The sequence below is a fragment of the Cydia fagiglandana genome, chromosome 16, assembly GCF_963556715.1.
Source record: "Cydia fagiglandana chromosome 16, ilCydFagi1.1, whole genome shotgun sequence".
Taxonomy (NCBI): Eukaryota; Metazoa; Arthropoda; class Insecta; order Lepidoptera; family Tortricidae; genus Cydia; species Cydia fagiglandana.
This window is the reverse complement of record NC_085947.1, coordinates 14071334-14095447: the sequence shown is the minus strand read 5'-3', so window position 1 is coordinate 14095447 and position 24114 is coordinate 14071334. Positions and strand designations below refer to the sequence as shown.

The window sequence follows — 24114 nt, the reverse complement described above, 5'->3', positions numbered from 1 at the left end:
CTTATGGGGGGTGAATGCCATAATCGCCACGCTTGGCAGGCAGGTTGTCGATCGCAGTCGAGTACACCGAATTTGAGGGACGCTGCTGCCCGTCCACCGGTGGTCTTGAACGTAGTTTAAGGACATATCCGATGTCTTGAGTGAGATACCATGTTTCAAAAGTAACTAGACTCTGGTGTTATGACATTCATTTAAAAACTAATCGCGTATAAAGCGAAGATGACAGAAGTGTTCCAGTTGTATAGTGACCATTCATGTCAAATAGATTTTTTAAAGTCAAGAAAACAACGTTAATCTCACATATAGTAAGAAATGGTAGCTTATATTCGAGTCTCCCGAATCACTCCGTAGAAATAATAGTAATATAAAAATTTTATTTAAAAAGTTTCATAATACTTTATTATTTAAGTATATACTTTTCGTCAAATCAGAAAAGTATATACTTAATAAATAATAAAGTATTATGAAACTTTTTAAATATTTTTTTTTTAAAGAAACTGTAGTCGGTTGTTATTATGTTATTAAACACGGCTGTAGGTACACACGTTAGCCCTTTAATAGGCAAGACCGAAAAATATCCTTAATTCAAGCCTCATCGCCAATCTATATTCCTAAAGTTTCAGTACAAGAAAAAAACAAAACAAAAAGATGATGTTATATCCCAAGTAGCATGGAAGTGTCGGCAACATCAATACACCAGCCAATTTAGAACTTAGAGTGATTTAAGAGACGTATAAGAGTGTCAGAAAAGATTTAAGCTGTATAAAAGGTATTTTACCGACATTATACAGCTCAAGCTGTATAAAAGCATTATAAAGGATTCTGCGGAATCATGGGGTGCTTTATCAGAATATAGAAAATCTACTATAAAACTAAAAGTGTTGTGAAACACTACAAGCTAATTCTATCGTAAAAGCTGTATACAGGCTGTATTGTAGTAACACTTGCCACTTTTAGCTGTATAAAAGTATCTGTCAACTCCGTTTTAAAACTTTAAGTGTTGTGAAACACTACAAGCTAATTTTATGGTAAGAGCTGTATACAGGCTGTATTGTAGTATCACTTGGCACTTGTAGCTGTACAAATGTATCTGTCAACCCCGTTTTAAAGCTATTTCTTATGGCGTAATTTTACTCTCCTATAAGAATAGTAGTTGTATAACTTCTGTCTGTAAGGGTATTATAAAACTAAACGAATAAATGGCAGCTATAGTACAGCTTTTTTCTGTATTACTGACAGAGTCGCTTATTTCGGCGTAATTTTACACTCGTATAAGTATATATTTCGACCACGAAAATAAAAAATTGTAATGAACAAGATTAATAATTTAGAAAATTATGAAATGGAACGAAGAATAGACCAAATACATTTGGACCTAAGGGTTTTTTTTATTTGTTATGCGGATCTCTAAAGAGACTTATAACTTATGTACAGAGAACCGAAATACAGCCAAATGAATACAAATCTTCTATTCTAAAGCTGTTTTAATTACAAAGGCTGTAAATGACACTCCATTTATTACACAGCACAGCTACTAAGATTATAATGCTCTCCAACTATCCTGTAAGCTGTTTAAAAATTGTCGCCATTTTACAATGAAACAAAAAAGTATTTGTAAATATAATTAAGGAAATACTTGCAAATATTAAGCAGACTAACATCGTGTTATGATTACCAGCTAAAATAAATTAACTTTAGCCTTAGAGAATTAATATTTATAAAACTTTTTGATATTCTAACCTTAAAAACAAACACTAACTTTCCCGATTTTTGATATTTTCCTTATGGTTTCTCTTTGTTATTTTGCAGGCGCATGAATATTTTGCCAGAAAAGATACATAGGTTCACAATAAATAATAATCGGCACTTACAAATAGTATAATATTCCACTTAAGTCCTCTATAATATTTACTTTTACTTTTACCATCCACTATAACACTTTATTGTCGCCATTACTATATTACGAATGAACAAGATTAAGACATTTTAGTTTCCTAAATGATTATTATTCTCTTGTTATCATTTTTAAAAACTCATTTAAAACTCATATTCTTATATCGTACTTATAAGGATTATCTGTAGTGTTAAGGTTTCCTGTTACACCGAAATATAGCTGTAATGCAGCTATTATGCAGCTTATGTATTGCTTATACAGCTACTCTACAGCTCTAATAACGCGAAAGGCTGTATAATTTGGGCCCTTTTTTAACTTATAAGGGCTGTATAAGCGCTTATACAGCCTTTGTACAGCCTAACTGTACAGCTTATAGTATACAAATAAACTTCAATACAGCTTATATACAGCTTGCAATGCTACTTGGGATGTGATCTTTTTAAAGACCTTTACACTATAAAGGGTGGATCAAAATGTCCATGTATTACGAGGAATCAATATGTAAAAGTTTGTATTTGTGATTGAATGCATTATTACTCTGTTTCAAAATAAACATCATGAAAGCGATTTCGGAGAATCTCAAATTAATTGAAAACTGAATTGTTACATTAATATTTTTTTCAACAGTTCTGGCAAATTGAAAATCTTAATATTTCAATGAATCATGTAAATCAACAGGTCATTCTCTTTATGTGGCTTAACAACAGCTTAACAATAATAATATCTACCAGGCGTTCTACATGACATTAAAGCTCTCCAAAGGGCCTCTACGTATTGGATTTATATCTCCACGCGAGTCTATCAGAAGACCGGGATTTAAAGGCCCGTGAAATCCAAAATATCTACAAGGTTTCTGAGCCTGATGCTACTTAGGTCATTTTGTGTAAGATTGTTACCCAAATATTTTTTTATAATTTTTTACCCAGGGAACAACTGCAATAATTATAAAAATAAGTTTATGTTTCGTTTTTTTTTATAATTAAATATTCAATGTTTTATTAAGTTACTACATAGAAGAAGACACATACTGTCGTATACGAACTTCAAGATATTCACAAGAGACGACACGTACTAGATCCATTCTAGATACGTTATAGTTTAGATATCAACTAGTTCTCTTTTGCAGCGCAATTCGGGCAACCAATGTCACTTTTACGTTAGATAGAGTAAGATATCTATCATATCCTGTGGAAATCGTTCAAGAGTATCTCCAGAATCACGCAAATGTCAAATTTGACAGGTTAGATCTTAAACATATCGTTATCGTATCTTGGTGATGTCTAAAAGATATCTAATAGATGCCTATTTCAAAATCCGAATCGGGCCCATAGTACTTACACCAATAAAGTTAATAGGCTGTCACCGCTGCAGCGCAAATACCAACATCATTAAACTAAAACGTAATAATGTTAAACAGTCTGGGAATCCTTAAGAGAATCTTATTACGATGCCCAGGGCTTACGTCGGGGCTCAATTAATGAGGGCTAGGCTAGGCTAAGTAATTACTGGAGTCGCTTGGGGCTCTGAGGGCCTACCGCAAACCTTCGGCGTGTTGCCTCTCTGCCGCACTTGTGAATTCGTACGTAAGTGAGACAGGGAGGCAACATGTCGAACCTGGTTCGTGGTAGCCCCTCTGGCTTCAAGCTCGCTAAGACTTGCAATATGCAGTGGCGCCGTGCAGTTCCACGAAATTGCATGGTTCTAGTACTTCTGGAAACGCTGAGAAAGCGATATTTGATCTAGAGTAGAGCCGACCAAGATAAGTCTGCAACAGTTTGATAGCACACGCAGTGCAAGTGTTATTTTGTGACGTTAGTGTGGACGGTCATTCTAAAAATATATGTCTGCTGTCTAACTGCCGCGACCGGGTGCATTACATTTGTTATAATTACTTTTCATATATTATAGTTTGATATATCGTTATTTTGAATAACGTAATAAATGGCATACTGCCGTAATACCTAATTAACGGTTTTCATAATATTATTGGTATAATGGTCATAAGGTATATTTACACTTGGTCTAATATACATTGCCATAATTATTATATACTCTAAAGCATATTATTTATTATAACAAGTGACATCACATAATTATTTGTGTGGCATAATAGTTGCATGACATAAATGGGTTAGGTTAGGTTGGAACTGCGACTCCGCACAAACGAATAACTACCTAGCAAAAAGAGGGTTAGGTTAGGTTAGAACTTTGACCCTCCTTAGAATAAAATGCCTAGCAAAAAAGTGGTTACGGTTAGTTTTGGACTGCGGGCCCCGCAGAATCGAAAACCGTGAAAAAATTGGTTAGGTTAGGTTAGAACTGCGACCTCCCTAGAATAAAATAGCTAGTAAAAGAAGTAGGCCTGCGTACTAGTTATAAAAAATATGTAAAACTTTACGTTATAATCTTATTATTAAATAAAATATGACAACAAATGTTATACAATATATGTATTTATACTTGATAAAATTGTATGAAGTATTACGTTATACAAAAATATAATATAACAAATGTCATTATAAAATATGTCTATATACTATTTAAAAATTATATTACAATAGGCATTATAGCAATGACAGTTTAGATAAAATCACAATATAACAAAGGAAACGTATAATAAAAATTACATTATAACATAAAATAATATATAAAATGGCGTTATAACAAATGTATGATATTTTTTTTATAATTATATTAAGCATTACACACCCGCCGCGACCCAATAATTTTCATACAAAATGTTATGAAAGGCAATCAGACGCAACCGCAGAAATATTCTCAGAGAAAGAGAAGAAAAAAAAAAGAGAAATTTTTACAAGATATTTTGCAAGGGGCTCGTAAACCAACCGGTCGGAAACCAATTAAATGTGTGAATGATTTCAACCCTCTGATTGAATCTGAACCCCATTAGGAGTGGCATTCTAACATTAAAATTATTTTCCTGATTTGATAAATAGCATATAAAGTCAGTCATTGCTTCACACTCGCAATGTTGTATTAAAATCAATATCAAAGTTCGCAAGCCCCTCTAGAATAGGGTCAGTGGTCCAGCACTAGAAACGTACGTATTTCATCACTTTTCCGTAAAACGTCACATTCACGCAAAAACACTCTTTAATTAGGCTACGTCATATACCAGTAACACGGTCACGGTGTCGTCAGGGGATTTGATAGCATTTGGCCTTTAGTTGACATTTTTATAATTACTTTTACGTCATTAGAGTTTTAGGTGGGTTTTCGATGCACGAAATGGCTTGAGAGATACCGTTGGTCGGTATAATAATTCATGATAATTTGACCTTTAAAGTGAATCTAACGACAAATGTCGGTTATCAACATGTCTTATCTAGTAAAGAAACATGCGTTTTTAGCTATTTGTGAGAGCGTGAAAACTCGGTTGAAATGAGAAGTTTATTATTTGTAATAATGTAATAAATGTTGGTTGATTTAATTAAAAAAACCAGGCAAGTGCGAGTCGGACTCGCACACGAAGGGTTCCGTACCATAAAGCAAAAAAAAAAACGGAAAAAAATGCAAAAAGAAAACGGTCACCCATCCAAGTACTGACCACGCCCGACGTTGCTTAACTTTGGTCAAAAATCATGTTTGTTGTATGGGAGCCCCACTTAAATCTTTATTTTATTCTGTTTTTAGTATTTGTTGTTATAGCGGCAACAGAAATACATCATCTGTGAAAATTTCAACTGTCTAGCTATCACGGTTCGTGAGATACAGCCTGGTGACAGACAGACGGACAGACGGACGGACGGACGGACAGCGAAGTCTTAGTAATAGGGTCCCGTTTTACCCTTTGGGTACGGAACCCTAAAAAATGTGAATTGCACACACCGATGGAGATAAGAAATAATTTTGCACACCTATAATGAGTATGGAGGGAGATGGGTTATTGACACAATAAAACCTAGGTTTATCATGTTTTACTTTTTCAAAATTGCGATACAAAAATTATATTTTTTTTAAAAGCGAAATTAAACCTAGAATATACCTAATTATGCTAGCGATCGACATCAAAATCAAAGTGTTATGTTAGGATTTAGTTAATGGAAAACGTTTTCTCCGGAAATGTAAATTGTATGAAAAAGTACCTTTTGTCAGTAGCTATATTTCCCTCTTAAGCGTCAAGAGCTAACAGACAGATAGATAAACATACATACAAACAGACAGAATTACTTTCACAATTAAAATATTAATAGGGATGACACTTGACATTTTTATTTATACACGACTTTATTGTAAAGATAAAGATAAAATATTTTTATTGTGTGGCCTCTGTCCCCAACTCAATACCTTTACAGTCGTTGACTGGAAAGATCTAAGCTCCTTTGTTTCCAAAATAAATACTCCAATATTCAGGCTGAATTTCCCTTGTTTTTATATAAAAAACCTTCTACCGAAACGGAGACATTAATAATTCTGAAATAATAAACGTTGAAAACGATTCTTAGGAAGAAAGCCAAAAACAAGCCTTTTTGTATAATAAATAAGAATTCTTTCTTGTCTCAATATTACGTCTTACGTTCGGTTACCTTGGAGGCTGATTTTGCTTTGAAATTTGATATGGTTTTCTGATTTTGATATGAACTTAATGAGTTGTGATATCAGGCATCTCGCGCGCGCCAATAAGAATCAACAATGCTTTCTTTGTAAAACATTGGTATACATGGGTCTTAGGTTACATTTGAGCGCTATGTCTTGCCGGTTGGCATGCAAATGTCACAGAGAACTGAAATCTAATTTAGTATTACAAATGTTATAGTATAACTTATAAGCGCGAGCGAATGCCTTGTGAGGCGACTCCAGATTGCATTTCCACAACTCCAATCAGCGGGACACTCTAACACTGTGCAAATGAAGTAATGTTTAGTTTTATACCTCAATATCACACTAGATGTCTCTGTTCCATCGCGCTATCAAAGTTTTTTCTACTGCCCCTTGTAAGGTAATTTTGGTTTCCGAATAAATGAGCAAGTATTAAGTTGACAAGTGCAGTAAAATTGAAACATTGTTTACTCTACCCCTGACGCTAGGTCGGGAAAACGCGAGGTTGAAGAAGACTGCTTACGGTCAGGGTAGTATCGAAATTGGATGAAAAAAAAACCATATCAAATTCTAAAAACAAAACCGGCCTCCTGCTTTTTTGGGGCTTTAATCCACCGCCCCAATAATTTAGCCTTGTACAAACTTTCCTAAAGGCGCAGTTTAAAAGCTGTAAGGAGTTTAAGTTCCAATCAACCTAAGCCGAGAGCCTGAAAGGGTTTCTACGGTTCCAGAGCTTTGTTTTTTTAACGTGTTTACGTTGACCCGTCTTCAACTTAATTGCGTTCTTGCTAAGTAGACTTAGTGCGAAGTTCGCTGGCTGAACTTTAAACTATTACGCTAAAGATAGTTGGGGAAATAGTTAATTATGTATATTTTTGTTTATTTATTTATAGTTTAGCTTAGGTCAACGGTTCTCAAACTTTTTTGGTGACGGAACCCTTTTGGAAAGCGAAATATTTGCCCCAAATTTAAAAAAAATTCGTTCGTCACTGTGGACCAGATATACCTAAGTGCTGGTTTTTTTCTTATTATTACAAGTATTTTCGCGAAGCCCCAACAGAGGCTTTGCGGTACCCTAGGGTTCCGCGGAACACACTTTGAGAATTGCTGGCTTAGGTTATAAGGATATCGAAGTGTGGACACCTATTTAAGGTATCCCGACTCACGCTATGAAACTATGTTTATATACACAAAGCCTGTTTCGTGATTAAAATAATGCAAAAGTTTATTTTATAGAAAGCACCACGTGACCACCGATCAGCCGTCATAGAAAATGACATGTCGTACGCTTCGGCCCGGGCCCGGCCCAGTCTAGCGTGAGTCATCCTTAACTCATTATACCTATTCTTCCTAATTGATTTACATTATACTAATTGTTTCCTAAATAAGGTACTCTTTTATAGCCCCTATTACCCGATTTCAGGTTGCCTCGATTTTTGGGCCGACATTGTTAGCTTAGGCCTAAGTAAATACAAGTGTTGGACGTATAATGAGCGTAATACTTAAGCTAACTTACCCCTTTAGACAGATAAACAACGCGATTTAGTGCAAGAAAAACAGTATAGTCTATATATTATTGTCTTCAGTTACTCATGAATAAAACTATGTACAGTCAGCAGCAGAAGTTGCTAAGCGCGCGAGGTGTTCAAAATTGCCTTAACACGCTCATATTCTCTTAACAATATAGTCGCGTGAAGATCATTTTGAACACCTGGCCCGCTTAGCAACTTCTGCTGCTGACTGTTACGAGTAAATGGGTTACATCGCGTATAAATAAAAAAAAACTCAGCGACTTTTCTCTTCCTTTAAAGTGTTTGTGGTCAACGGGAGACAGGTATAATTATGTATTTGTATATTCACATGTGTCACAATGTATATATGTACATAAATAATGAAGCAAACAAAAATCCTATCAAGTAAGTAAAAGGTAAATAGCTCTACATATTTTATTAGTACTTAATCTTTTGAAGGCTAGAAATAATTCTTCAGACTTATGATGAAAAAAATAATTAAAGCACTTATAAGACAGTTTTGAATTATTTACGATTAGTTTCACTAGACGGTAATTACGGTCACGGTCAATATAAGTCTACATATTTAATTACACAAACGGGTCTCCCGCGATATAATTTCATTGCTTTTACCTTTAATTCCGACGTTTCAGCTGAGTTGCACCAGCTGTGGTCACGGAAAGACTGACGTCCCAACAAATGTCAATGGAAATATTTAATAAAACACCACTAAACCCCGTTTACCCCGTTTGTGTAATTAAATATGTGTACAAAACGCGAAGTTTAAAGTGCGATATAAGTCTAGTAAACCACTTATGTACTTATACATTAATTAAACTTATTACAGCTAATGACTTTGTAGTCTAACCAGCAGAATAGAGTAACTATTTACCTGCATTCTTAGTAAGCCAAGGCTATGGTAGGCATACAATAGGGTAAGCCACGAAATTGCTTAATAATTGCTGGTATTTCAAACTAGTTTACTTAGATATTAAAGTGTTTTATAGGAGGACGGCTATTATGCAATTAAATTTTTTAATTTCGTGATAATATATGTCGATACATCCAGTTACGGGGTTCGTAGATTCACACAATGCTAGCTTTACTTTTATGTAGCTTTGGTCTGGTTCAAACTAGGTACCTACTTAGGTATCCCAATAAAACCTGGTTTTAGAAGTATGTAAGTTTCGTGAAAAACTAGTATGCCAATCCCTGGGAGTACTGTATAGTCATATGCCTTATGGGAATATAGTTCAGAGCCGGAAACCGCTACCAACTTTTAGTATGTTGTTGGGCATAGCATTGGGTCTCCAAAACTGCCGGGAGACGGCGGCGCCGGCCATCTACTTCAGCGGAATGACGTCATCAAAATGACTCCCGCTTCGTTGCGAATATTGCATACTGCACCCAAATTATGCATAGCACATACACGTGTGGGGTATTAAATGAAAGCCAATTAAATAAACTATATTTTATTCATACAAAGTGTATAAAAATATGCAACAGTTTAAGAAAATATTTCAAAATAATAAAAATTACGTAAAAAAATATTCGATTATTTGGGTTTTGCAATCAAACCAAAAGTCGGACGATAAAGCAATGTACTACAACATTAAAGATGACGTCTCAAGCCATACACTGATATCAATAAAATCAAAATTAAACCAAATATGTGGAAATTATGCATCAAAATGTAGATATTTGCCCATACAAATGCATAAAAGTTAAAAAAATCAAAATTGGTCATTTTCAGGATAATCCACATAAGCTTCTAGTATGTTATTAGCAATATGACCTGGATTCTAAAACTGCCGGGAGACCATCTCTGTTGTTCCTCAGTTACAAATAATGACGTCATATAAATAATTACTGCCGAATTTCGTAAAATGTAAATTATAGCTATACCACGAGTCTCACATACACGTGAGTTACATGTAATGAAAGGATATTAAATGTATTATGATTCACTTAAACATTGTTTGTAAAAAAATGTACGGTTTCAGAGCTAGAAACAACGAAATACCACTTTTTATGGAAAAAGTAGATATGTATCAATTTTATAGCTAAACTAAAACCGTCTAAAATTTTTTGCATATAATATTTGAAAAACTAGTTATTCAACTATATATCACAATTTAAATTTTACATTTCCGACAAAAACTGTGGTAGGTGTGGAAAAAAAACTAAAGCGCCCCAACAATTCTACCTTAATGCGCTCATATTATGCAAAGAATAGTTCTATTTATCGAGTATTAAATGAATGAACATTACATAAAATACATGAAAACGACATTTTCGAATGGAACCATAATTAAAAAAATAATAATTTACTTGATAAGTAAGCAATATACTGTTTCTTTAAGTACCTAATCTCCTCCTTTCAAAGTCGGTTAAAATGTAGCTTTTGTGACCTGGACTACAAAGACGAATAAATTGACACCTAATTTATCAAAATCAGTTCAGTAGTTTCATGCAAACAGTACCTACACATGCACGCATAGATAGCAAATTCTGCCGTAGTCGGACAAAAAAATAAAATTCAATAATTAGACCTTTACTATTATGGCCTGGCGTGGCTTGGCATCTAACGTTGAAACCCTCAGGCCGTAGATGTTAGCAGGCCTAGCGGGCGTCGCCTCGATGAGTTAGCAAGATGCCTTATGGAGGCTTCGAATGATCAGAGGGGTGACCTGTATTTCGGAGGATCAGAGGGAAAATTCTGCCAGCCTTCTCAGCTCAGCCTTGAAACCCTTGCACCAATCAAGATTCCACTTTTATAAGAATACCCAACTTACCCAGAATAGGGCAGAGTGACGCTCTTTTGTGCCAGAGGCCAAGATCCTCTTTGCTTTGGGTCACTGAGCCAGTGATGTATGTATGTACGAGGCTAATCGAGGCTTAAATATATAATTATGTATCGCATTAAGTGAACTGATATGGCATTTACCTCGATAAGGCATTTTGTATTAGGCATGTACCTACTTACTGACATGTGACTTTACATTTCTCTAATAATGTAGCGTTAGGCCATGACAATAAGAGTCTATTTCATATGAATATTTACCGCGACTACAGCAGGAGCTGCTCTCTACGTATGTAATTATGTATTTTTTACATGAAACAACTGAACTGATTTTGATAAATGAGGTGTCAATTTATTTGTTTTTGTAGCCCAGGTCACAAAAGCTACATTTTAACCGACTTTGAAAGGAGGAGATTAGGTACTTAAAGAAACAGTATATTGCTTACTTATCAAGTAAATTATTATTTTTTTAATTATGGTTCCATTCGAAAATGTCGTTTTCATGTATTTTATGTAATGTTCATTCATTTAATACTCGATAAATAGAACTATTCCTTGCATAATATGAGCGCATTAAGGTAGAATTTTTGGGGCGCTTTAGTTTTTTTTCCACACCTACCACAGTTTTTGTCGGAAATGTAAAATTTAAATTGTGATATATAGTTGAATAACTACTTTTTCAAATATTATACGCAAAAATTTTTTGACGGTTTTAGTTTAGCTGTAAAATTGATACATATCTACTTTTTCCATAAAAAGTGGTATTTCGTTGTTGTTTTCTCTGAAACCGTACATTTTTTTTACAAACAATGTTTAAGTGAATCATAATACATTTAATAACCTTTCATTACATGTAACTCACGTGTATGTGAGACTCGTGGTATAGCTATAATTTACATTTTACGAAATTCGGCAGTGATTATTTATATGACGTCATTATTTGTAACTGAGGAACAACAGAGATGGTCTCCCGGCAGTTTTAGAATCCAGGTCATATTGCTAATAACATACTAGAAGCTTATGCGGATTATCCTGAAAATGACCAATTTTGATTTTTTTAACTTTTATGCATTTGTATGGGCAAATATCTACATTTTGATGCATAATTTCCACATATTTGGTTTAATTTTGATTTTATTGATATCAGTGTATGGCTTGAGACGTCATCTTTAATGTTGTAGTACATTGCTTTATCGTCCGACTTTTGGTTTGATTGCAAAACCCAAATAATCGAATATTTTTTTACGTAATTTTTATTATTTTGTAATTTTTTCTTAAACTGTTGCATATTTTTATACACTTTGTATGAATAAAATATAGTTTATTTAATTGGCTTTCATTTAATACCCCACACGTGTATGTTCTATGCATAATTTGGGTGCAGTATGCAATATTCGCAACGAAATTGAAATTGAAATTGAAATTGAAAATTGAAGCGGGAGTCATTTTGATGACGTCATTCCGCTGAAGTAGATGGCGGGCGCCGCCGTCTCCCGGCAGTTTTGGAGACCCAATGCCATGCCCAACAACATACTAAAAGTTGGTAGCGGTTTCCGGCTCTGAACTATCTCTGCGACCGTTTCCCATAAGGCATGGAATTTTAGTATGATGTTAATTTGGCTCTCTTGATTATTTATTTGTATGGGCACAACTCTCTCAGAAGTATACTTTCAGAAATAATCAATATAATTGTTTCATACAAAATATGTGTTTACGTAATTCCTTCTCTTGACAGTTGTTGGCTGCACCTTATAACGTCAATAACTGTCAGTGCGTGTCATAGCAATATATCGATTTTAGAAAACATGTCGCGTAAATAGAAAAATATATACTTGATTATTTCTGAAAGTATACTTCTGAGAGAATTGTGCCCATACAAATAAATAATCAGGAGAGCCAAATTAACATCATACTAAAATTTCGTGAGATTTAACTGAAACCACTTTTTCTCTATGTTTGCTGCGGAGTCCTTTGATCAAATTGTCTACCAGCCTAAACTGGCTTAAAAAGGGTCACATTGAATTATAATTATGTAGAATGCTATTTAATAGATAATAATTATTCTTTCAAATAAGAAGGCAATGTTTGGCATGGTAGGCAATATCAAACAATATAGTTAAAAAACCTACCAAAAAAGTGTTAAGTTGACAAACAAGCCTACAGGTTTGCAATTTAACATTTTAAACTCTCGCGTTTTGTGGGTAAATTACCCGTTTATGTAATTAAATATGTATTAATATACAAAATTATTTTTTTATATTATATTAATAATTGATACCTCATTTGATACATCGTTCGACAAGAAATTGAATGGATTATTTGTCAGCTTTTCATGTAATTTTACAAAGCCTCGTTAGCACTCACCTGTATTGATCACGAATGAATAATAGAGTACTTAGTTGTCTGAGCATTGTAATAGAGTACTTAGTTGTCTGAGCATTGTAATAGAGTACTTAGTTGTCTGAGCATTGTAATAGAGTACGTAGTTGTCTGAGCATTGTAATAGAGTACGTAGTTGTCTGAGCATTGTAATAGAGTACGTAGTTGTCTGAGCATTGTAATAGAGTACGTAGTTGTCTGAGCATTGTAATAGAGTACTTAGTTGTCTGAGCATTGTAATAGAGTACTTAGTTGTCTGAGCGTAATAGTTTTGAAAAGTTCGAAGTGAGAATATTAAGAAGTTTTCAACTAATTGCTGTTTTTAAATGAAATGGAAAAGTTTGTCTTTAAATTATTACTTTATGTACAAAGTTTTTAATAACCAATTAGGACTTGTAAAAGAAGATTAACAACTAAAAACTCGATAGATTTTGATAGAAAAGTATCGAAAATTGAATTTTCGTCTGGCAGAACTGTTTGAATTTTCGTCTGGCAGAACGAAGCAAAAATAACTGTTTTGATTAGTTCGAGCAATATTGAATATTTTTTTATTAAACGCACAGCCACTGGTACCTATACGAGTAAGTATATCAAATTTAATTAAAATTAATTAAAATAAGTAATTTAAAATTATATATTTTTAAGGCCAGAGAAGAAACATTATGACTCCATAAACGTGTTATTTTTGCTAAAATATCCACATGACTGTAAATTTAACTAATATTGCAATATACACCTCTTTTTATTTTTGCTGTTATGTATTCGTTTTTAACATGTACAGTCAGCAGCAGAAGTTACTAAGCGGGCGAGGTGTTCAAAATTACCTTGACACGCTCATATTCTCTTAACAATGAAGTCGCGTCGAGATCATTTTAAACACCCAGCCCGCTTAGTAACTTCTGCTGCTGACGATTAGTCAGAAACGAATAACAGCAAAAATAAATATGGCAATATTGATATCGACAGCATATGTATTATACAATCATTTAGGCACTTACATTATGTCTAATTTAATGAAAATATTATTGCATCTCGGACGTCATGATTCTACGTCGACACATCGTTAGCGCGTTCTATCTCGGAGGTGGTGCCATCTCTTAACGAGTTTAGGTACTACATGGGTACATAAATACTGAGAAAAGTTTAACTGAAACTGGAAGGGATACTTTGCAATAATTTCACCTTTTTACCTGCCATAACCAATTTTTTTTTATCTAAACGCACAAAGAAGCGAATTCGTTCCACAGTGTGATTTTATTTTAACGGGTGGGTCGAGTTGCCTCCGAAACGATCTTCAAAGGATGCGGTAATTCATATTTTCGTTCAGAAATGCCTTAACATGTCATGCTTTGTTAAAAGGTTTTCAGTTCTGAGGACGATATTGTGCGGGCGGGGTTTAGACATTATTGTATACGTACTGTAACTGTGCTTTTATTGAATTCCGTTAACTTCGGAGTATAGTTAAGTACGTTTAAGAAAACTATATGGCATAGTTATTTTATAAAATTAAATAAAAAGTAGTTAATTGTTGTATAAAGCGATGTTGTAACATGGGAACAGTTGCCGGCCACTCTTTAAGGAATTAAACATATTACCATTACCTTGCATGTATATTTTAAAGGCGTGTCTATTTGTAAAGAATCGCCCAGATATATTTAAAATGAGATCTGAGTTCTTCTCAGGAACTCAGAGGTCCCAATATCAAAATCTAATATATCAGCCAAGATGCAACACGGCAATATACAAAAATAATGCCTATAATATGTGTATCCTGATATACAACAGTGTGCCTGTTGATTTCAGAGGTCTAAAAATAACTGAATTCAGGAAGAAAATGACAAGCTTTCTGTTAGAACATTGTTTTTATAGTGTCAAGGAATATATTGAGCACAATAATGCAAATAATTAATATTATTTATTATAATCTAATTCAATTTAAATTTTATGTAATGTAATGATAATCAACCAATGTAATGTGATGTATTAATAATAGTCCAATTGATGAAGTAATGACATGTGCTATACAAATTTTAGAGTGAAATTTATTTTAGAGTAATTGTTATTGCATGTATTAAAATTAAATTCAATAATATAATCATTTTCTGTCTCGCATATGTGCAAGACTGAAAATTATTGTTAGGTAATATAAAATTTGCGCATCGTTAAAGTACGATAGAATGCTGTACAATATTCTACAAGAACATCCTGTAACTATAATTAAGTATTCTTGCAAATAAATGATATTGATTGATTGATTGATTGATTGATTGATTGAATTACATTTGTTTTGTAAATCTCTTTGTTTTGAAGTACTCCTCATAATAATTATGTAGTATTTTTATTAGAACTACGCTGAGATCGAAAAGTTTTGAAATACAACGTACGATAAACTCAGGTAACTTTAGTATACAATTTTACACACATATACACATTTTATAACAAGTTACCCGAGGATGCTTTAAGATTACCCTTTCCAGCTCTTAAGAATTACTTAAAAAAGTCATTGATGTTGAAGGCTTATTACAGAGTCGAGGACTACTTGACAGACAAACATGCATGGTCCAAACCAGAAACTGTAATAACGACAAGTAGCAATTAAAAGCATTGTATTATGTGTAGAGTTAAAGGTGACTCAGCTCAGGTAAAAAGCACATCAAATTGTATGAAAGCATCTCATAACAATCAGTCAGATTCATATAATATGTATTCTCATTTCTTTTATTGATTTTATTTCTTTTCCTTTTGTAAGAATTTGATATGTTTTCTGAAAGAGCTACGTATTTATATAAAGTTATGTACTCACTGAGTATAATTGCATGAATTCTATAGTAATTTAAATTGTATTTTTCTTAATTACTCGTAATGCATGTTAATTATAAGATGTAATAATGTTTTGAAAAGATGTGTCCCGCCGAGTTTGCTGCCGGTCCCATATTGGGATACCCTCCTCCAATTGAGGGGGGATTTAAATCTTCTCGCGGCAGAGGTGTACGGTTGGAGCCGGTAAAGGTTTATTTGACGTTCATAAGCGCATTGTAATATGCCTACTTGAATAAACTATTTTTTATCTTTATCTTTATATAAGACATTTGCACTATAAATAACCCCAGGGTTAGCCGATTAAACCTTTAATCCAGAGACAAATTGTACTGGCAACCATGATAAATGCAGGTTTATCCGGCTAACCCCGGGTTGCTAGGCAGACAAACTAAAACTGACAGATCATATATCTATGTATAACAAATCAAGATCAATCTCATAACATGTAGGCCAAGCAATAAGAAGTTATAGAGGGAAATGCTAGGAACACAATTTTTGACTCCGTAGCTTTGTTTGAACTAGTTACGAGGTGAACATATCAAAAGTCCCCGGCCGTAGCCGCGGTGCTGGGGGGTAGAGGGGGGAAAGAAGGTCTCATTTTTCGGTTTTTCACTTATATCTTGGAAACTTTGCGTCTTAGCGACATGACTACTAAGACAAACCAAAAGCTGATAAAATTTGTTACAAGTTTTATTCAGTCAAGTTTTTCGATATCTTGAATAGGCTTTGAGATATCCGCTCTTGAAAGTTTATTTAGGGCTTTCAATTTTATCTTGATATCTACACTAGTGAAGCTCTTAGGCCGTGTTTGGTATCATTTTCGTATAAGTCGTGGGTGCTGAATTCATTTTTGGTATCACATTGACACCATACCTAAGAAAAAACACATAAACTTTAAACAAATACCTTTTTTTTTAAATTCCTCTTCACGCTTAAACCGCTCAACCGATTTAATTGAAATTTGGTATGCAGATATTTCGAGTCCCAAGACAGGACATAAGATACTTTATATCTCAATAATCATCCTTTAAAGTTGTGAAATAGAGTATGGGGGGAATTCAACTTCGTCGACGAAACTGCATTCCTGAGGTTAATACTGCTTAAGGTAAGGTTTATAGTCATGTTTAGTATCATTTTCATCTAAATCACAGATGTATACCATCCTAAATTTCATCTATACCGGTTCAGCATCAACATCATCAAACATCAACATTTATTCAGCAAATAGGCCACAAGGGCACTTTTACACGTCAACATTGAATTTACATAAAAGCAAAAATAATAACATCAACAATTTTATAAAATAAAACTAACAATTCAATCTAACGTATTACAATTACTAAGAGATGTATATGGTCTCTTAATGTCGAATTACATACAAAATACAGATAAAAAAACACACAAAAAAAATCTATAATATTTAGAGGTGTAAATGTCTCTAGGTGTCAGAACTATAAGATTATATAGTTTATCAAGTTATCCTTAGAGATGTATAAGGTCTCCAAGAGTCAATATCCTGTATAATTAATACATTCATTAAAAGAAAAGAAACATACGAGAACAGAATGAGGCGTCTCACTGTAATTAATTAATAAAAGTTACTAAGTATAATAGCTCGTGTTAGCTTAACAGACCAGTCTCCACAAACAGCACCCGTTCACGAGTATGACGCGTATCTCAGCCATCGCCTCCCTCAACCTTCATTCGGGAAAGTGGGTCAGCGGTTATTGACTCCCCATACAAACTTCCACCCCACTTTTCACACCCTCAAAAGATGTTTTTCGTTATAAAAACTATCTTATGTCCTGTGTCGAGACTGAAACTATTTCTATACCAAATTTCAACGAAATTGGTTCAGCGGGTTAAGCGTGAAGAGGGATTTAAAAAAATATGTTTTTTTAAATTTTGGTTTTACTTCGAAATAGTGTTAATGTGATACCATAAATGAATTCAGCACCCCCGATTTGTACGAAAATGATACCAAACATGGCCTAACAGCTTCAATGATGTAGATATCAAGATAAAATTAAAATCCCTAAATAAACTTTCAAGAGCGGGTATCTCAAAAACTATTCAAGATATCGAAAAACTTGACTGAATAAAACTTGTAACAAATTTTATCAGCTTTCGGTTTGTCTTAGTAGTCATGTCGCTAAGACGCAAAGTTTCCAAGATATCAATGAAAAACCGAAAAATTCGACCTTCTTACCCCCCTCTACCCCCCAGCACCGGGGCTACAACCAGGGACTTTTGATATGTTCACCTCCTAACTAGTCCAAACAAAGTTACGGAGTCAAAAATTGTGTTCCAAGCATTTCCCTCTACAACGTTTTTTGAGCATTCATTTCCTGACCTAATGATAATACAATCACAATACACATCTAGGTTTAATTACTGAGTAAATTGTTTTAGTTCCATAATTTTACATAATGTTACCTACACACGGTTAACATATCAAATATGTTGTTAGTAAATGGACGGAAAACTTCAACACAGATAATAAATTTTAATAAATAAAAAAAGGCGATGTTGTTTGTTATACAACTATATATATAAATAATTAGCAAAAAACGATCCCGAGAAAGTCGATAGACTATTCTCCGACATACTGTGTGTAAAGCCGTATACAGACGGGTGTAATGTGTAATGTAAGATTACGCGTAATATAATATATAGGTATATAGATAGATAGTATAGATAACCTGTGAACGCAGGCTAAGAATCGACAGGCGATGTATCCGGCACGTTACATGTATGCTAGAGTAGTATAGAAAGGCACTACCTCGTTTCACACAAAACAGGCACAATATGGTTGTTAATTTGCGAAAAATGCGCAGGAGCACTAAGTAAATAACTAACTATATGTAATGCTCGGCCGTCCCCACGCAGAATTCGTGTTACGTTAAGGTAACATTAGATTTCTGACTGTAGCTGCACTACTGCTCCGACACGTCGATGTTAAGGTGACAGTCCATTTCCAACGACAGCTGCACTACTGTTCATTTTACTATGGAAATTGACAATGACAGCGACGCGTTCAGTACCGGTAGTGCAGCTGCGGTTAGAAATGGAATGTTACCATTATTGTCAATTTCCATAGTAAAATGAATGACAGGACAATGAATGACAGTAACGTCGCAATATTAGTGCAGCTGTCGTTGGAAATGGAATGTCACCTTTACACGATGGATTACATTACACGTTACAAACGTCTGGACCCGGCTTACAACGAATCTCCTTCAACTGTTCAATTTATTGACAGATTTATGATTGGACGTAGGGTAGTGGCACCGAAAGATGGCCGACCGATAAATTCTTATTCTGATACACTTCTTTCCGGAAATAGGGGCACTTCCTGTTTTGATCTGATATATGTTTTGGATTCCATGGAATAAACTAGAATATGATGGCTGATGATTTGTGTAATAACCGTTTCTGTAGATACATAACTACGCAATAAGTTAATAACATACATACTATATAATATAATAATATTAATATTATAAATTAATATTATAAAGGCGAATGTGTATCTGTCTATATGTCTGTTACCTCTTCACGCTTAAGCCGCTGAACCACTTTAGTTGAAATTTGGTATAGAGATAGTTTGAGTCCCGGGGAAGGACATAGGATAATTTTTATATCGGATATCATCCCTAAAGAGAGTAAAAAGGGGGGTGGAATTTGAAAGAGTTAATGCATTGCCTAATAATTGAAGTAAGCGATCAGCGAATTGAATGATTGCTATTAGCATTATCCAGGCGCTATACCTACTTTAGCCGCTGTCATTAATTCCACGCAGACGAAGTTGCGGGCAAAAGCTAGTATTTCATATAGTGAGTCAATTAAGTCCCTCGATAATTCCGCCCCTGACCTTACATTGAACATGTAATCAACCTTGGAACCCTAGGTCATAATGTCAAAGTGATCATTTACAAGTCAATTAAAAGGCCGAATCAGAATGATATTTAAATCATCTGCCGTATTTGAACTTCAAGATATTCACAAGAGACGACACGTACTAGATCCATTCTAGATACGTTAACCAATGTCACTTTTACGTTAGATAGAGTAAGATATATATTAGATGTGAATTGGATCTCTAAGTCATATCCTGTGGAAATCGTTCAACAGTATCTCCAGAATCGCGCAAATGTCAAATTTGACAGGTTAGATCTTAAACATATCGTTATCGTATCTTGGTGATGTCTAAAAGATATCTAATAGATATCTAAATCAAAATACGAATCGGGCCCCATGTTATTTAGTTATCGTGCGTCATTGCACGATAACGTCATTCGAATATACTTCTGATGTCAGTGTTTGAATTGGACTATTACGGCCCTGGACTGTTACGGACTGAAGGGGCCCACTGATAAACAGTCCGCCGGCAATCGGCCTGTCAGTTAGAACAAAATTTTGACAGTTCCTAACAACTGACAGGCCGATACCGTCCGGCGGACTGTTAATCAGTGGACCCCTTAAAGATGTGATTGTCAGTGTCAAAAGTGACGTGTTTGTTTGAAGAAACGTCACATTTGACAGTGATATCTAATCCATATAGTATCTAGATCTATTAATTGATGTATCTTAAAGTTCTAATCGGGTAGTTAGTCAAAACATGAATTATTTTAAATCTATTTTGTTAAATGTATCTAAATCCTGAACTATTTAACGTTATTTAAAATCAGTAATTAGTTTTGCGTATTATAAAAGCTACCATCGAAAACATACGGCTTGATTCGGGAAATGAATTTGAGATTAACTAGATACTATATAGTAAAGATATGTGACGCTCCACGGAAAAAGGTACCTTATGGCGGCTGGCGCTTACGTCGCATAGCACCGCAATAATATTGGAGCAGCGTTAATAATAGCGTAAGCGCCAACCGCCATAAGGTACCTTTACCGTGGGACGTCACATATATTTACTATATCGTATCTAATTTCAATTATTAACAAGCAGAAATGTCTGCGAACCATGCTGTTGAGCTTAGAATTATTAAAAAAAAACCACTTTTAAATTTCTATCGTATCTAGATATTCTCTAATTCATTTCCCAAATCGTACCGTTATTCAATTATGTACCTTACTGTACACACACAAGGTATAATTTAGAATGTGTTATCCAATCCTTCAATCTCAACAATAGGGTTAGCTCATAGCTGAGACATCAATATCCTAGTGACACGTTCTCTGCCCGCAATTCGATTCCACGACCAAACGTTTGCAAAGCTAACGAGTAACCATCGTCCTTTAACTCTCAATGCGTGAACCTTATGGTAAAGCCTTAAGGTTCATATTGGTTCGTTAAGAGCGCTTTTAAGTCATAAATGTCTATCCATTTGTGTCGTTTATAAAGTCAACAGCATATGCAGCTTAGCGGGTATGTTGCTCAGCGTGAAGTTCATACGCTCTTATTGTTCAGGGTTCCGTACCCAAAGGGGACCCTATTAAGGATGACCCACGTTAGACCGGGCCGTCTCCGAGCTGGAGCGTCCTGGGCATCGTTTTCTATGAAAAGCGTCACGTGATCGCCTGTCATGTCAGTAAGCGCCGGGAGCTCCGGCCCGGACACGGCTCGGTCTAATGTGAGTCATCCTTTACTAAGACTCCACTGCTCGGAGGCATGGGTCGAAGTTTCCAAGTATACATAGTCTAATAAAACATGGTCTTCTCTTCCCGGAGTGACACTAGCCTACGTCACAATAATATGGCCACTATATTATAGCGCTATCGCATATTATCATATAGCGCTGTCGCATGATGACGTAGGTTTTTATCAGTCACGTGACCACGAAAAGACGGGAAGAGAGTACCAGGCGGAGTATATTATTATACCATGCTATGATATTGTCATTTCCGAAGGCTTGTTGCGCCCCCTGTCTTGAATAGTAGTGTGTCTACTTATAAAAAACACTAATTAAACTATATTCATAAAACAAAATAATTTAATTTGTTCTTAGAGTGAATAATAATTATCACTCCAAATCGTAGCAATGATTTACCTATGTCCATACATCTCGGCGTATCGGTGCTACGGATTTGTAGCACTGCTACGGACGTCGTAGCACTCGGACGTTGAAGTGGCACGCCATAAATCGAGGCCAATAGTGGAATGCTGAGAAATTGAGTTTCCTGGAGCTAATATAGGGGAGCGCAACCGTTGGTTTGGGTATCAAAATGCAGTTGGTTGGGTTTCTGATAACGTTTTGGCAATTTCAACCTGCAAGTGGCACCTGCCTACCGAACCACGTTTACGTCAATAATTTTGTTTGACATTATTAGTCTACAAAAAGTAAGTATTGTTTTAACATTGTTGTATATAGAGGTAGATAAAAAATTTTATAATAAAATTTATTTCAGAATATTAAAAAATTCCATACAATATTGTTAGTATCATTACAGCTACATGTTAGTAAGTAAGTAAGTTTATATAGAGTCTACAAAAAATATCACTTCTATAACTGCAGAAAATTAAGTTAATAAATAGCATTGTTATGCTAGGGAAATTAAAAAGTTGTTTCAAAAAATATATATATATATATATATATATATATAGTTGATTCGGTTTCTAATGAATTTTCAGCACATTTAGTATTTTAATTAAAAGTAAGGAAGGATGTAACTTCTGTATTTTTGCATGACTTATATCAATGCATACTAAAAAAATATTCATAAAGAAGTTTGAACTAATTCTGTGTTAAAATACTTTGAAAAGCTGTAAAGAAGGTCTTTACAGCTTTTCAAAGGATTGTATAAATTGTATAAATTAACTGTCAAAATTAAGGTTAAGTTAAATTGAAATGTATTAAGTTAAATAAATATAAGTAACATACGGTAACGTAATATTAATTTGTTTGTAATTTTTCCAAGAAGAGCAAAGCGTTCTGCCACAAGTATATTATTTTATACTTAAAAGAAGGTTCCAAACTTATTACTCACAATATGTCACCAAACTATACTATTTTTATTTTATTTTTTAATTTTCATTTCAACTGTCGAATTATTGCTACTTATTACTGACGGACTGATTAACCTAAACCTGTAGATGAGTAGTCTTTCAGTTATACATGTATAAGTTATTTTTTCAATTCGTTCCATTTTAATTAGAACTAAAGCCTATAAATTGCACGCGCGAAAAGAAATGTAGGTTTAATGCTGATAAAAATATATCAGATAACTATAAAGTTTATGTGATTATATGTGATACTAGTTTTGTGGTCCATAACTATATATCCAAATTGAAAATGTATGTTTTACCACTATTTTTTTCAGCTATTAGTTCAGAAAAAAACATCCGTTTCTTTTATAGTTTAAGAACAATAAAACTTAGCCTATATGAGCAATCTAATCTATCATGGTTAAAATTTTGCACCAATAACCTACAAACGCGGAATTTGTAACACCCTAAAAAATTCAAGGTCATTTCACTACGAAACCTAAAACAGCTCGTTAACGCTCAAACCATTAAAACCAGTTTCATTAACTCATTCAACCAGTTAATTTACGCTCTATTACATGCCTGAAAATAATTAAGGCACAAGTAATCAGGCAAAAAAAATTACCATTTTTCAACACCGAACGCTCCACGACTCCATGCGACGATCCTTCTTAGAAAACACTTAAGTACATCACTAATTGTAAAACAGATAACACTTGATAAATCACAATATTGAAACACACTATCACGGGGTAGTAAGGTTCGATTTGCTGTGAATTCTTAATACGTGCCGCGACGTAGGGTTAGGTTGGCGACCGCTGGGAAACTGCCGCTACGGCGCGCCGAGCGCGGCCGAGTCCGCCCGACGGGGCCCGAGCAAGCGCTCGGAGGGCCGAAATTTTGCCCAGTCTTTCATATTTTATATCGGGACGGAACGGAATTACGGACTTTGCTTGGGTGGGTTTTTATGGCGGAATGGAACCAAGGCGGACGAAGGCATTCTATTTGGTATACTTTTTTGGTACGTTACACTTTTATTGTTGGTTTTGCACCGTGTAATGTGTGATTTTAATGGTGCCCGGTGGAGGGAAATATTCTATTCTCGCTTTTTTACGGCTTTTATTTTTGATCGTAATTGAATTGTTACGGGATTGTTGTTTTAGGAGAGGAACAGCCTGAGAGTTAAATATGCAACTGCTTAGAA

At 34.5% G+C, this 24114-nt stretch overlaps 1 protein-coding gene across 1 annotated transcript in view; it reads right to left on the bottom strand.

Moving 5' to 3' along the window:
- Positions 1-23741, bottom strand: part of LOC134672124 (hemicentin-1-like) — a 504766-nt gene extending 481025 nt beyond the window's left edge. Inside the window, exon 1 of the mRNA XM_063530038.1 lies at positions 23536-23741. The gene's annotated coding sequence lies outside the window, so the exon portion shown is untranslated. The remainder of the gene's footprint in view (positions 1-23535) is intronic.
- Between the last annotated feature and the right edge of the window lie 373 nt (positions 23742-24114).